This window comes from Pygoscelis adeliae, unplaced genomic scaffold, assembly GCF_000699105.1.
Source record: "Pygoscelis adeliae isolate BGI_AS28 unplaced genomic scaffold, ASM69910v1 Scaffold11, whole genome shotgun sequence".
Lineage (NCBI taxonomy): Eukaryota > Metazoa > Chordata > Aves > Sphenisciformes > Spheniscidae > Pygoscelis > Pygoscelis adeliae.
The window spans coordinates 995,034-1,001,389 of record NW_008824059.1 but is presented as its reverse complement, the minus strand read 5'-3'; positions in this window follow the sequence as shown (position 1 = coordinate 1,001,389).

Here is a 6,356-nt window from a genome sequence, read left to right as displayed (position 1 = left end):
GGCTCGGGCTGCGCGGTCTGGGTCCCGGCGGTGGGCGTGGGACGGGTCCCTGTAGGAGCGTGGAGGGTTGCAGGGGTGGGCGGGGGGCGCGGTCTCCACTGGTGGGAGCGAGGTGCGGTGCATGGGGTTACGGTCCCTACAGAGGTGGGCAGAGGTGTGGTCCCTATAGGCGTGTGTGGTGTATGGCCCCTGTACCTGTCCATGGGGGTGTGGTCCTCACAGGGATGGGCAGGGGATGTGGTCCCCCTGGGTCAGCTGTCTGTACAGTCCCCATAGGTCTGGATGGGACAACAGTGGCTACGGGGGCATGCAGGGGCTATGATGGCTATAGATTTGCAGTTTGTGTGGTCCCTAACAGTGTGTGCACTGGGTGTTGTTCCTATAAGTGGGCATGAGTTTATGGATCGATGTGTGCAGGGAATATGGTCCCTATGGATGGTTGAGAGCTACATAGACCCTATAGGTGTGTATGAGTGTTAGGGACCCTCTGGACATATGATATATTCCCTATCGCGGAGTGCGTGGGAGGTATGATCCTTATGGATGCGCGTAAGCAGGCCCTATAAATGTGCACAAGTTGTTTGGGTCGGGGACCCTAGAGACACGTGCGGGCTCCCAGGGTTGATGGAGGCTGGGTGTCCAAGCAGGTCTGCCCCAGGCAGCTCAGGGGCAGAGCTCCCTTTCCTCTCCAGGAGGTTCCTGTCCCAGGGCAGTGCCTGCAGCGCAACCTGGTGCTGGGCAGATGTTGCCCCCAGGGCTGTGCTGTCCCTACTGCCCTGCCACCCTCTGCACAGGGACATGCCTCCCAGGCTTCACAGGGATTGCTACACCAGCCTGGGGCTCTTGGCACCTGCCCGGGAAGGTGCACTGAGTCCAGCTGAGTCCCAGTTCCCTGCTTCAAGGGCTCAGCTATTGAGCTCAGGGTGGAGAAGGTAGCATCCCCCACCACAACCTGTTTGATACACTCCCCACTTCTTCAAAGCAGTTCCTCTCCAGGGCAGCTCTGGGGTGCTGTAGGGATGGGCTAGCAATGCCCTGGGCTAGCCATACCCAGTGACCCAGGCACAGCCACCACATGTTTGTTTAAGGCAGTTTTGAGCAAGCTTTCTGCAGGTGCACAACGTTTCACTGCTGTGAGCCGCTGGGCCCCCGTGCTAGAATTTCCTCAAAGTCCTGGTGCTTCCCCCGTGTCCCATTGCAAACTAAACTAAAGCCTTTAGAAACATTTCCTGAAGACATACAAGGCATTGCCAGCTGTAAGACACACAGAGGACAGAGAGGAATCACAGCAAAGAGGAGCACATGAAGACAGGAACTGAAGCGATGCCCTGTAGCTGTAGGCAAACAGTTTTCAGGAGAGTGGGGAGGGTGGAGAAGGGGGAAGAGAGAAGTGGAGAGAAAGGGGAAAACACCCCTGAAAATCCCCTCCCCTGTACCTCGCACCCTGTGAATCATTTCCTCAAGCTACCTAGGTCTGAATGCCCACAGCTCATGGCTGGGGGCATTTTATAACTCTCTTAAGAGACTGTGAGATTGGCAAAGAAAGCTTTAGCTCTGCCATCTAAAGCTGCTCCGATGCTGGGGGACACCTGGGGAAATCAGACAATCGCTTCATTCCTCAAGAAGACCCACTCTGCAGTGGCCCTAGGAGTACTGTGTTTAAGGGATGTGCCCAGGTCTCGCTGGTAAATCAACACCATGGGGTCCCCAGGCCTCAGCAGTACCTGACCCCAAACTCAAAAGTGAGGCAGAAAGAGGCAGCCTAAGACCAATGTGGCACATGACCACCCAGATGGGTGTTTGAGCTGGTTCAATGCATGTACCCTTCTGAGCCCAGCTCATCTGTTCTCCCTTTGGGGATTATGCTCCCATTATTAGTGTCCTCCAAAACCTTACGTCAAAGGTTGTAAAGCAGATTTGGGTGATGTTGGGAGGCCACCTCCAAACATTGTGGACCTTCCAGCTCCCCAACATGGCTTCGTCAAAATCACCATGGCAAGCATCTTCATCCCTGAGCTGCCTTGAAACTCTGTCCCTGCTTCTCCAAGGTGGGTGCTTTGCAAAGTGTAGGAGGCATCAGGATGTAATAATCTGCATCTTCCCCTCATCTGGTTGTTCCCTGCACACTTATACAGGAACTGAGGTCTCTGCAGAAGCACTGCTCTGGGGAGGGGAGCTATGAGTCTAGACAAAACCCAGCTTCCTCTGCCATGTGGGCAAGGCTACCCGCGGAGGCAATCCTCAGGGACAAGTTCTGTAGTTCTTGAGACATAAACTATTCATGCTCCTCTGTCCTTATGCCAAATGTTACAAGGGTGCAGAAAATGTCTAGCAAAACAATATCTCCCTGGAGAATAGCACTAAGTGTTAAGTATTCTGCCCCACAGAATATTTGGGGTCTGAGACTTGTCTTTTTTTAGTGTGTCTGCACAGCCTCCAGCACTGGCTGAGACTTCGACTCCACATGCTCCTGTGATACCACTATGGCTGTATCAGATCAAGGTGATGATGAAACATCCAGATGCCTCTGCCTCCTCCTGCTCAATTTATCAACACCAATAAGAATGCTAAAGAAGGACAAAGTCTCCACAGATCTTCTGTGTAATCCCATTGCCTTGCCCAGAGCCAAAATAATGGGACAGAAAGAGCTAAAGAAAATGTGGAAAGAGGGAAACAGTCACTGAGGAGCAGTGTCAGATTTCTGGGACTTTCCTGGGGCTCGCAGCTGCATTGCTGGCTGCATTAGGAAAGCACAACAGCCGAGACACTTGCAGAAGAAAGTTACACTGCTCCACACCTAACCATACGCAGGAAAGATGACTCTGATGACAGCTCCACTCCCTAACTTCATCCCCACTTGGAAGTCACTACAAAACCTCCTGCACTTTCTCTTTTATCTCAAGTCCCATCCTCCCCAGGTTGTTTTTATCAGCATGCCTGTTTCAGAGCTGTTTTCTTGTTTGTCTCCTTTGCTGGGTGCTTTCATCTCTCTCCTGGAAATGCCGCGGCTGCTGGCAGTGAAGGGAAGTGCAGGTTCAGTAACTTCTGTTTAATCTAATTCGTACACAGAATCATTCACCTTTAGCCCGTTTTCCCTGCCACCACTTGTCGGACTCTGATGACTTTGTGAGGAGTTTGTAATGAGTCTGATGTGCTCAAAAGCTGATTCTTCCTCGTCAAGGGATTAAATTGTGACCGTGAATCTTTACTAAAATGAGCCCAGTGCTTTGGACCTAATTTTTCTTCTAAAATTAATGTAGCTACATTAATGTAGCTAGTAATAGGAGTTTGGGGGATTATTTCTATGAAGCTGAATTCTTTCTTGCTTGACTAGATTATGGGCTTGCTTTATGAATGTAGTGAAGGTACAGGGTGGATCCCAAGTTTGTTACAAGCCGAAGGCTGCTTACTCCCAGATACAAGACAGACAGTGAATGGAATCCAGACAGGGAAATGTGAGGGGAACAAGTGCAGTGACGACAGTCACTGAGATGGCAGGGGTCTCACACACAGCGATATGGGCAGTGCCAGATGTGAACAGCTTCTTATGCAGTTTCCTGAGCAGCTGCTTCAAAGGAAGGGACAAGAAACTAGCTCAGAAAAGGGACATTTTATCAGCTTTTAGTGGTTGGTTTATTCTCTGGTGCCCGAGAGAATTCTGTGTTTTATATGGTTTTGTGTAGTTTGAGGAACTGTGATTATCCTTACCCATGGGAACATCTTGTTTCTTTCTCACTCTTCCTATCCATCCAGCCACTGTGGCAGTGAATGCCACAGGCTCATGATGTCCTACAGCAGTGACGTATGTGTCTGTCTTGGGGGCATTCTCAGCACTTAAGCCTGTTTTCTGTCTTAGTAAGGGGGAGAGGGGGAAGAGACTGCCAGGCCATTGACAGGTACGTACGCAGTTTTCCAGACAACATTCCCACCTATGCAACTTGGGGGATCAAGATGCTGCTGCTGCCTGCAGCAATGTCAGCAGCAGGAGGTGTCACTGGACCGGACAGCCAAGCACTCCTGGGAGAGGTTCAGTGTGTTCACTGACGTCTCACCAGCGAGAGCTTTGGCTAGGCAGTTCATCAATGCACTCACTTGAAATGTCCATGTGGGCCATCTGTAAACAGAAGACAAAGAACCTTCTCCAGCAAATGATTGATTCCCCATTATTTATCCAGCTCTTCTTACAGAGAAGGCTTCAGAGAGTACTTTTACCACCGTACCTCTGCAAACCCCAAGATCCTGTTGTCAGGTGGATGGACATAGGCTCAGTGTCTTCTCCTGGTGGAAGAAGCTCTGACACAAAACTGACCAGTGAAACCTACAAAGTTCCTCCAATAACGCTCTGTGGTGTGTAGGGGGACAGTGCTGATGCCTGCACCGTTCACACATTTGTTTTCTGCTGCTTTTCCTTTTCCTCCTGGTTTGAACTCCTCTAAAATACACTTACACAGCAAACACTGGTGTGGGAGTACCAGAGGTATTGTGCTCCTTCCTCCATGCATGGAAGAAGAACTGCATGCAGAAAGCCAGCTCTAAGGTCACTGTTGTGGTCCCTTCTTAGCTGATAGAGACTTGCTTCACCCAAAAAGAATTCACCTGCTAGTGTCTCTGCACTTTGTGAAATCTTGTGATGCCTTCTTGATAGTAACAGAAAATCTAGCACAAGGGAAACCCTCCAACTATTCACTGCAATATGTGACATCCCCTGGGGATCCAGGCAGAGAGAAGGGAATACAGAGACCTCAGCATGGGCTGCTTCTCCTTTACTGGTATCTACTGTGCAGTGGTTCCTCCAGGCCTGCCCATCGGTTTGGGAAAGACATTTGAAACTGCATTGTCACTGCAAATTGGGTCTTTGCTACAGGCTGGGTCTTTCTCAGTCCGTGAAGGGCAATATGCTGGTTAAGTGTAGCATATGACTGATGCAGGTATCTTGCCCCCATATTGGATATTGGTGGTTAGTTTCCTTTATCTTGCTGTATGTGCACAGAAGGGAAACCAGCGAGAGCTTTTCTTTTCCATATCATTACTGTCACTGTTGTTATTTCCATTACCATTATGGCACCAGCCTGTCTCACTAACACAAGGGCAGACTTCTCCTTCTCTTCCCAGCACCTAGCCAGGCACCGCTCCATCAGTGTCCAACAGATCCGACTTTCCCATGGGATCTGGCAAACCCAGCAGTCACTCTTCCTTTCAGACTGTCCTACAGCTCAAGGCACTTCATCACCAACCATCCTGAGCCAGGAGAAACTGTCCAAGTCAGCAGAGAAGCAGATGGAAGGAACCAGTTTGCATGCATCCAACACCTTGCACAGTCATTACCTAGCCACAGGCTGGATGCAGATGATAACATGAAATGAGAGATATTAACATTGGTGTTGATGATCACAGGCCTGCCTCCAAGCCCAGCAATATGATGAGGCACTCGGATAGCTTCCTCTACTGAGATGGCCTCCTGGCTCTATAACTCAACAAGCCCTGTGTCCATATCCACTTCACCCAGGCTAGCAAGGATAACACGGGCTCAGACAACCCTGAGGTGATGTGAACGGGTGTTTTTCTTTTCTCCAAACATCTCATCCAAGGGTGGTTCTTCAGCTATGACAGTTTTATCTGGATGTATTAATTCAACAGCAGAAACCAGGCACTGAAATGCCACAGAAGGGTATATTTGCAGCCTGCCATAACTGGGAAGATTGTGTCATCCCAGACCTCATCTTCTTACAGACCACCCAGGACTGTAACAGTTCATCGCTACCTGTGCCACACATCTGTCTCATCCTTGCAGGAAGGCTTCAGACCCTTCACATCTTAAGACTGGGAACAACCCAGACATCTTGGGTTGACAGCATCTCAGGAAAGCTGTGGTTACAGTACTCCCAGCTACGATCACATAAACAAAACCCCCTTCTTTTATTGCAAACCTGAAGGCTTTTGGGCTCCGGCAAATTCAGCCCATATTCCTGCAATTATAGAACAGCAAGTCATCAGCTTGAGTGATTAGGTTCAAGTGCTCATCCTTGGGACCTAAGCAGCATGTATCAATACCCTTGGTTTTCTGATATCTATGTTGAAAGAGGAAAGAGGAAGGGAAGCCAGAGCATGAGGGTCACACAGTATCAGTTGGGACATGCAAGCTGAACGCAACGAATCACTCGCCACTGCCTCTGTGGCTATGCTACAGACCAAGAGCATTTCTCTACCAGCCTTCTTTTCTGCTGTCACTTGCACTTCTGAGACCTTTATATTATTACCAGTCATTCGCACAGCTCTGGGTGCCCACCATCCACTATGGAACTGAACATCGGTCCTGGAGAGAACTCTCTACCTGCTCCACTGACAATATCACCCTA